The sequence below is a fragment of the Ursus maritimus genome, unplaced genomic scaffold (assembly GCF_017311325.1).
Source record: "Ursus maritimus isolate PB19 unplaced genomic scaffold, ASM1731132v1 scaffold_3, whole genome shotgun sequence".
In the NCBI taxonomy this organism is placed as follows: Eukaryota; Metazoa; Chordata; class Mammalia; order Carnivora; family Ursidae; genus Ursus; species Ursus maritimus.
The window spans coordinates 50,669,385-50,679,671 of record NW_024425563.1 but is presented as its reverse complement, the minus strand read 5'-3'; the positions used below and the strand labels follow the sequence as shown (position 1 = coordinate 50,679,671).

The window sequence follows — 10,287 nt, the reverse complement described above, 5'->3', positions numbered from 1 at the left end:
AGAGAATCTGAAGTGGACTCTGCACTGAGCGCAGAGCCCGATGTGGGGCTTGATTCCATGACGGGGAGGGGAGATCATGACTGAGCCAGAACCAAGAGTTGGATGCTTAACCGACTGAGCCACCCAGCTGCCCCAGGTTTTTTTTTTGTTTGTTTTGTTTTTGTTTTTAAAGATTTATTTGTTTACTTGAGAGAGAGACAGGGAGTACAGGGAGGAGGGGCAGAGGAAGAGGGAGATAAAGAATCTCAAGCAGACTTCTGGCTGAGCACAGAGCCCGAGGCGGGGCTGGATCCCAGGACCCTGAGATCATGGCCTGAGCCAAAAATCAAGATCTGGGCACTCAACTGACTGAGCCACCCAGGCGCCCAACAAGGTTCGTTTGTTTGTTTTGTTTGTTTTTTTCAACCGACCTTTCAATGCTGAACAGCTTTAGCATAAGTTTCTTAGTAGTAGTATATTAAAATATGCATATGTTGGCTTCCAAATAATAATATAATTGTTGCTATTAACAATAAAACTACTAAATGAAACTAGATAATTTAAGATTGTTTGCCTTTTTAATTTTTTTGCCCTAAGAATATATCCCACTCAGAGCTGTATAGTCAAACTATTTTGTTCAAAGGTCAGTTGGAATAATTCTTTTCTCTGTGTGATTTTTCACCAAACGGATACACCAGTAGGTTCATTTGCTTCCGTTTATTTTCGAATCCTCGGTATTGGTTTTTATTTTCTTTTTCAATTTAGTTTTGTGTTTTGCTTCCTACCTCCTTCTTGAAATACTTCTTTTACTTGTCTTTTTTTTTTTTTTTTTTAAAGATTTTATTTATTTATTTGACAGAGATAGCGACAGCCAGCGAGAGAGGGAACACAAGCAGGGGGAGTGGGAGAGGAAGAAACAGGCTCATAGCAGAGGAGCCTGATGTGGGGCTCGATCCCAGAACGCCGGGATCACGCCCTGAGCCGAAGGCAGACGCTCAACCACTGTGCCACCCAGGCGCCCCTTCTTTTACTTGTCTTCTGGGACAGTACTTTTTCTTTGGTTTTATTTATTTTTCCGACTCATTTGGGGCTTCTATGCAGGCTCCTTTCCTGGTTCGTCCTCCCCTTCCTGCTTTAAACCTTGGCGTGTACTAGGCCCTCTCCTCTACGTATATTCACTTCCTTGTGAACACATCTTTTAACATCATTTGTTCTCCGATCACTCTCAAATTTGTATCTCCTGCCTCGTCTTCTTTCCTGAGTTGCAGATCTAGACCTCCAGCTTCTCATTCACCATCTGTACTTGCAGGTCTAACAGGTAGTTTACATTTCACATGTCCAAAAATGAACTCTCGATATCCACCCAGCTGTTCCTCTGACAGCCTCCCATATTTCAGGAACTGACCGCTCTATCATGTTGGTCAGGCCAAATACCTAGAAGTCATCCTGACCCCTCTCTCTCATATTCCGTAACTGTTCTGTCCATAACTGTTCCATCACTATATCCTGTCGGCTTCTACCCTTGAAATATAGTAAGGGTCCAATCAATGCTCCATTCCTCACCATCTCCCCTGCCACCATCACCCCGACTCAGCTGCTATAAATTCACCAGGTTTATTATAATACTCTCATAACAGGTCTTCCCATTTCCACCCATGCCTCTCCTTCACGAACTCGTCTCAACTTGGCAGTCAGAGTGAGCTGTTAAAAGTCATCCCTGTGTTCAAAACTCTGCAATATATTCCTTCAAAAATACCTGGATTTGGGTACCAAAACATCTACTTAACTTGTTTCATTTGTACCATTCCTTCAAATAAAGTAACTTGGTATTCCTGTCCCCCCCTCTCCCCCGACCCCTCCCTGAATATCTGCGTTTGGGGAAAGTGGATGGACATTAGTGAAACAAGGCTGGCCATGTATTGCTAATTACTGAAAGTGGGTGATAACGACGTGAAATTCATTATACTCTTCTCTTTATTTCTGTATATATTTGATAAATAAAATTTGGTAGCCACTAGCCACGTGTGACTATTGAGCACTTGGAATGTGCTGGTCTGAATTTAGATGTGCTGTGAGTATACAATACACACTGGATTTTAAAAACTTAGAAAGAAAGAAAAAAAGTGTAAAATAACTCATGAGTATTTTCTTATATTAGTTACATGTTGAGATGGCAATATTTTGCATATATTGAGTCAAATAAAATATATTACTAAAATTAATTTTATTTGTTTCTTTTGCCTCTTAAAATATGGCTACTAGAAAATTTAAAATTACAGTTGTTGGTCATGTCATCTTTCCATTGAATCCATAAAGCCCTCTAAGATCTGGGTCCTATTTTCTCTATGATCTCATCTCCTGCTTTTTCTCCCTCTTCCTTGCTTGCACCACTCCACCCATATTGATCTCTTTGCTAAGAACAAGCAGAATACATTCTGCCCCAGGACATTTGCACTTGCTAATCTGTCTGCCTGGAGCACTCTTTCTCAGTTTCTCTGTGGCTCACTTTCTTATTTTTTTCAGGATTCTGATCAAGTCACCTAAGTTTTCAGAGATACTTATTTGCTCTATATAACATCTTATCCCCTTCACTCTATTCCTCTTAATCTGCTTGCTTTTTCTTTATAATACTTACCATTACTTACTTTTTGGGTTTTGTTCATTTGTCTTCCTGTATCCTGAGCATCCAGCATAATGCTTATACAGCATAGGTATTTGGTAGCATTTTCTGGAAGGAATGTCTATAGATTGTGCAAATAATTATGTCAAGTTCAATACTGTTTTCTGCAGTTCTGCAAAAACAAGGTTCAGGTTTCCTAAATGTATGAAGAATAAAAATTATTAAAATAAACTTTAATTATAACTACAAGATATTCCCTGCAAAAGAAAACAGATGCTTTATAAAATGATATATAAGATGGCTGTTTTATTCCTTTCAAAAGAATTAAGATAAAATAAATTACCTTATATGAATTAATTTTTTAAAATGTGGACATAAAATATTATATTCGTTTCAGGTGTATAGCATAGTGATTGGATATTGTATTCATTACTAAATACTACTGTAAGTGTGGTTACTATTTGTCACCATACAACATTATTACAATGTTATTGACTATATTCCCTGTGCTGTACTTTTCATCCCCATGACTTTTTATTTTATTTTATTTTTTAATTTTTATTTTTTTTAGAGAAGGGGGAGGGGCAGAGGGAAGGTGAGAGAAGGAATTTTAATCAGGCTCCATGCCCTGCACAAAGCCCCACTCGGGACTCAATCTCACAACTTTGGGATGATGACCTGAGCTGAAATCAAGTCGGACACTTAACTGACCGAGCCACCCAGGCGTCCTGACTTATTTTATTTTACAACTGGAAGTTTGTACCTCTTAATCCCCTTTACCTTTTTTGCCCATCCCCCCAACTCCCTCCCCTCTGTCAATCACCAGTTTGTTCTCAGAGCCAATACTAATCAATTTCTCTATATTTGTGTGATTAGTAACATAGGGATTTTAGAGATAGTTATGATGAATTCAATAAAGTAAATAAAAGACAGACCAAAACTTACCTAGTGTCAGAAATGGTTTTTATCCACTAGAGATCCCATTTCTCAAAGGCATTTTCCAAATTATTTTATTAGTCTGGAATTTTTACTGAATTAATGGTAATCCAATAAAGTAGGTCATGCCAAGGAGCTTAGAAATTTTTTTGGGTACATTGAAATTTTGTTGTGCTAGTAATTATAACAAAACTTGATCTGTTTATAAGATAACTTGAAGGCAGTCATTGTTCTTTATTTAAAGCTAAAACTATGTAGCAGAGAAAGGAACCAAAAAAGGAAAAATGCAAAAGGACTATTTTTAGCCTATTGTCTTTATCTTAAAATGTACGATGACTAAGTGTAGTAATGAAATAATTTAAAAGCAAGGGGATCTTTTCCTTATCTGAATATATTTGCTTCTCTATTTTAATTTCAAACAGTCTTGGTCACAGCATCCCTTCAACTATAACTGAAAAAGTGAAATGACACCAACAAGGTATATGACAATTTGGATTGTGAAATTTTCATAGGCAAAACTGGCAAATCAGGGCTAGCACTCTATTAAAGACCTTTAACTAAGACTTTAAAAGTATATCCTTAGTGATTTTTTGGATTGTTTTGTACTTGTTTAGCAAACATCTACTAAGGGTATATTGTGTGTCAACACTGTGCCAACTACCCAAGGTTACAAAACTGTATTTTCATAGTGGCTATCTTCCACTGAGAACTGCATGTCAAGTAAGTGCTTTGCAGAGATTATTTTAGTTAATTCCCATGGAGGGGGTGGTGGTTAATATTATACTCTCAGTATAAATGGGGAAATGGAGGCTTTCCAAAGAGTTCTGCTTTCAAAGAATTCACCATCTAGAGAGATGAGAATAAGGGTGGCCATAGTATGAAGTGCTGTCTGCTGCCATAATCAGCACAGGGGGGCTGTCTTGGTGGGGGGGTGGCAGTGTGGAAGGCCTTGTAGGGAACAGGGAGCTTGTTCTGAATTTGAGAGGCAGGGAGGAGCATGCATGGTGAGGAAGAGTGGGAAGTATTGCTAGTGTATTGAAAGACTCAAATCAGAAATGATTTGAGCATCAGTGAAAAATTTCTAATAAGCCTTTGATGCATTCATCATGTACCTCACATCCTGTATTTCCTTATTGAAACAGAGATCGGGCTTGGACAATGCAGGATCATCTGAGTTGTTATGAAGGCCTGGGAGTGGTGGCAGGGTTTGTCAGGACCAGCATGTTGGTGAGAACTCCACGTCCTCGGCTGGGGCTTTACTGTTGCCGGTGTCTCAGGGGCTCATTCCGCAGTGAATAGCAGAGTGGCTAAGAGAACTTCCAAGCTTTGTGCAAGACTGCCTGGGTTCAAATCTCAGCTCTGCCACTTCTTACCAACAGATCTGACCTTGGATCAGTTAGCTAACATTTTAATGCCTTGGTATCTTCATTCAGAAAATGAGAACAACAGCAATAAAACTTCATCATAGGATTGTCGTAAGGGTAAAAGGCGTTAATACATATAAAGGTCCAGTGCCTGGCACACAGAAAGGTATATGTAAGTATTATACTAGCATTACCTGAGACTGGTACTTACCCGGAAATGCTACTTTGTTCATTTAGAATAAACTCTGTTCCTATCTAATGAGGGTAGAGCTTCCTAGCTCCTACTTTTTCAGTGTTAAGATACTTGGGAAGCTAAATTTTGAATCAGAAGGTTGTTTGGTGGGAATTGGTATAGAGTTTTTATCCTAGGCACTGGTAAAGGCCAGTGAGATATGCCCACACCATAACCAAGAAAAATTCTCTATTCATTGGATTTCTTCTGTCTCCCTGAATCATTATCCTCCTCCTGTGTTTCTGTCTGCCCAGCCAGATACAGCTAGTGGGTTCAGAGTGGAATGGAAATAGAATTTGGAAGGAATCCCAGAAGTGCTAGATGGTAAGTGGGATCTTTTTGATTTTTTAAAAAGTAATCTCTACACCCAATGTGGGGCTCAGACTCACAACCCTGAGATCAAGAGTTGCACGCTTTACTGACTGCGCCAGCCAGGCACCCCAAGCCAGGATTTTTTTATTAAGACACCCCTGTTGACCTCTTTGAGGCATTCCTCTCTATTTTACCTCGTCCTCTGGGTAGAATATGGCTGGGGTTTCCTAACTTGGAAGAACTCCATAACAGTCAAGGAATTATAGGAAATGATATGTCCCTGATAGACTGGAGAGAGGAAAGCCTTTACTATAGAACTTAGAACCCTCAGCCGAGTAGAAGTGGCTCAGGAACTTTACTTGGAGCTCTCAAAGACATGTTTCTCCATAGTTGGTTTGGAAGTGATGCTGCCTTAGGCCAACAGAGACTCATGACATATCAGGTTGAAAACAGTGTAGTGTTCGGGTACCCAGTAACCATGTCAGTATGAAGTTCTCCAAATTGCAGGCCATAAAATGCTTAAAGTGAAGGTACTCTACAACCCAAATAACATTCCAATATGTTCATATTGATTGAAGCTTGTCTGGAGGCTATTTTCCACTTGTCTCCTTCCAGAATGAAGGTGAAGTTATAGGCACCCAGGAGTTTGTTTTTGTTTTTGTTTTTGTTTTTTTTTATTTTTTTGACTAGGTACCACACCCAATGTGGAGCCCAATGTGGGACTTGAACTCACAACCCTGATATCAAGACCTGAGCTGAGACCAAGAGTTGGACACTTAACTGACTAAGCCACCCAGGCACCCCACGGAGTTCTTTTTTTTTTTTTTTTTAAAGATTTTATTTATTTATTTGAGAGAGAGAGAATGCCTGTGAGCAGAGGGGAGGGGCAGACAGAGAAAGAATCTCAAACAGGTTCCATGCCATGCGCAGAGCCCAACATGGGGCTTGATCCCAGAACCCTGAGATCATGACCCGAGCAGAAACCAAGAGTTGGTCACTCAACCAACTGAGCCACCCAGGTGCCCCTGCAGTTCTTAGTTAGTAAAGACTCCTTGCTCCAGGGAGCTGGATCAGAAGATCCGACATCAGTGAGATCCAGTAACTCATGGGTGGACCAGTCTGAGACTTCTACTGTGGCCATGGATACAAAGCTCACCTTCTTGTGTTCTCATGAAGAACACCGGGGCTACCTATGAGATTCTGAAGGACTTTATCTGTCATCTAGAGGGAAGAGACAAGTCATACAGTTTAAGTGCTAAGTTCTGTAATAGAAAGTTCACAGAAAGGACAGTCTTTGGGAAGTGGGGGAATCAATGAAGACCTCATAGAAGACTAGATGCTCATCCTGAGTTTTAAAGGTGAGGAGTTTGCATAGCAGATAAGGGAGGTTATCAGTGGGTATTCCAGAAATATTGCCATCATAAGCAATAAGACCCAGAAATCTGAAATTATCTGAATATTCATGAAAAGTTTTCATACTATTAGCTATTTCAATGCTTTTAAAGGGTCTAATACTGTAGGGCTGGGAAACAGAGTTCCCTCCTTTTCAGAGCTGGGGAAATTTGAGCTGAGTTTTGGGGGCAGGAGTTTGATAACTAGAAATGTCCGGGAGGAGGGCTGATGCCGTGTAAGCCATTTTGTGAAGGCCAAGAACGCGGCAGAGATGTCAGCCATGACGTCATTTAGCTGCTGAACCAGCTAGATTTTGTTTAAGCCACTTAACTTTTCTATTATTTTTGGAAAAATGCATTCCTATCTCCAGAGAATTCAGTTCCATAAGTGGGGTGCTTAAAGTAAGAGATTCTAAAATACAGACTTGGCTGAGTAGAGGGGTTAGGACAGCAGGCAGTGAGGACCGAGGCTGGTGATAACAGTGGGAGGTTGGTCAAATTATTATCAGCTATGTCTTGGGACCAAGAATAATAACAATAACAAGGAGGAGAAATGTTTGGACAAATCTCAGCTTTTTGATATGTGTTGTCTGATTGTTACTGTCAAAAATAAGAGGATTGAAAAGATACACATTAATATAAAGTTGGTATAGTTTTATTAATTTCAAGTAAAATAGACTTTAAACCAAAAACAACACTAGAAATGGATTACTTCATATTGATATGTAGTTCAGTGCACCAAGAACATGTTACAGTGGTAGCAATTCCAATTCTAAACTTATATTGCCTAAGACAGGCTTAGTATTCAAAATGTATAAAACAAAAAGTGAAGGAAGTGATTTGATGGAAGTGGAAAGGGTACATTATGATCAGGCTGCCAACAACAGAACCCAGTGATCAATCTTAGCATTATGAAAAGAAACTAGCAAACCTTACATGTATATTCCTTATATGTATGGAAGTATCAACACCACCTATGACGTATTCTTGCCAAGAATTTGGACCTTAAACTGATCAAGGCTCTAGATAGTTCACAGGAAATACAGAGTACAGAGGAACAGATAAAGCATAACCAAAGGATTATAATCAGTGAAACTTTAAAAAAAAGATTTTATTTACTTGACAGAGTGAGAGAGCACAGCAGGAGAAGGAGAGGGAGAAGCAGGCTCCCCACTGAGTGGGGAGCCCCACTCAGGGCTCAATCCCAGGACCTCAGGATCGTAACCTGAGCTGAAGGCAGATGCTTAATCAACTGAGCCACCCAGGCTCCCCTTAGTGAAACTTAAGAAAGTGGGAACCGCTATAGGAAAACAGGCCTAGTGTCCTCATTTAAAGTGGGGAATTGGGGGGAAGGATAAATCTATAGATTCAAATAGATTGAGGACACTGTCTTAGCCTGGGTTCCCCTGAAAGTGCAACTATTTTATGTGAGATTGTGAATCCAGAGATACAGGATGTAAAACAGAGAAGGAAAAAGAGTGTAGGGCAGGTTATGGATCAGGAAACTGCTCGCTTCTGTGGGATTCTCCGAGAAGCCATAGGAAACGCATCTCGGAAACATCCATAGGGGAGAAAGAGAGACATATTTATTGGCTCACATTCCCCATGGGTCGAAGTTTGCCCCCAGGGCATTTACAAGACCATCTGGGTTTTTGCACATGTGTGAAGAGTAAGCAGTTTCCTGCGCTGTGAGCAGAGAACCCCAGGGACAGGCAGAGACAGGCATGAAGTGTGGGCTGAGGGCTGGCATGTTGTACTTATGTGAAGCAGGCTGAAGGCCCCACACAACTGGCCAGTGCAGCACTGTCTAAAATAACAAGATCTGAAACGGTACACAAGAGGTATCCAAAACAGGGACATGTATCAAAGTGTAATGTGTGGACCTTGTTTGGATTCTGATTGTAACCAATTATGAAACAATGTATTTGAGACAACTAGGGAAATTTAACACAGGATACTTGAGGACATTAGGCATTATTTTATTTTTTAAAATATTATAATGTTATAGTGGAATTTTAAGGAAGTATCTTTATTTTTTAGAGGTACATACTGAAGTATTATAAAAAACACAAATATTAAATATTAATGGAAAAAATTGATACAACTACAAGGAGAAATTGCCCAAATCATCAGAATGAAAGCTTTTAATATTTCTCTTTCAACAGCTGCTGAATCCGACAATCAGTGACACAGGAGATTTGAACCAGTAATCAGCTTATTTTAATGGACATATAAAAATACTTCCTAAACGACTTGAAGGACATGTATTCTTCTCAAGCACATATTGAACATATCCAAAAACTGACTATGTACTAAGCTCTGATGCATATCTCAACACATTTCAAACAGGAATCATTCAGACCACATTCTCTGACCACAGTGCAATTAAGTCAGTAACAAAAGATAAGTTTAAAAATATATATATTCGGAAAATTCCAAAACATCTACATAACTCATACATCAAAAAAATTCATAATGGGGGGCGCCTGGGTAGCGCAGTCGTTAAGCGTCTGCCTTCGGCTCAGGGCGTGATCCCGGCGCTTCGGGATCGAGTCCCACATCGGGCTACTCCCCTGGGAGCCTGCTTCTTCCACTCCCCTGCTGTGTTCCCTCTCTCGCTGGCTGTCTCTCTGTCACATTAAAAAAAAAAAAAAATCTTAAAAAAAAATTCATAATGGAAAGTACAAGTCAGAAATATATGATAATGGAAGTACTAGGTAACAAAACTTGTGAGATACGGATGAAACAATAATCATTTTTTAAACAGAAGCAGATATGAGAATCCATCTGTCTTCTTTTTTTCTTAAAGATTTATTTTGGGGGGAAGAGGCAAAGGGAGAGGGAGACAGAGTCTTAAGCAGACTCTGCACTGAGCACAGAGCCCAACATGAGGCTTGATCTCATGACACTGAGATCACAACCCTGAAGGGAAACCAAGAGTTGGACACTTAACCGACTGCAGCACCCAGGCATCCCCAGATGAAACGATAATTAGGTGGAAACTTGTAGCCTTCAGTGTATATATTGGACAAGAATCAATGCTGGAAACTATTGAGCTTAGCATTCAATGTAAGAGGTAAGAGAACAACAGAAAATCAAAATAAAAGAAACGTTCCATTTCTGGTAGTATGGCAGGTTGGTTATTTGGGGCAATCTTCCCACTTAAAAGAACAAAATGTTGGCTAAAATATTTTTAACAAATGAAACCACCTTCCCCAACGTGGGGCTCAATCCCGGGACTCCAGGATCATGACCTGAGCCGAAGGCAACCACTTAACCGATTGAGCCACCCACGTGTGCCATGGTATTGGTTATTTCTTAAGCTGAATGATGGCTATGTGGATCTTCATATTATTATCGAAAACTTAAACTGTGCATATATGTTGTATATGTGCTTTCGTATGTATAATAGAGTTCAAATAAAAAGGAGAAAAATTGATTTTGTCTAAGCAG

General features: G+C 39.8%; 1 long non-coding RNA gene across 1 annotated transcript; it reads left to right on the top strand.

The window, feature by feature from the left end:
• Positions 1 to 310: 310 nt before the first annotated feature.
• LOC103658889 lies at positions 311 to 9,698 on the top strand. The gene is made up of 5 exons (XR_567324.2): positions 311 to 373; positions 3,958 to 4,013; positions 4,678 to 4,762; positions 5,386 to 5,455; positions 9,000 to 9,698. It is a non-coding gene; the product is annotated as an uncharacterized LOC103658889 (long non-coding RNA).
• The last annotated feature ends 589 nt before the right edge of the window (positions 9,699 to 10,287 follow it).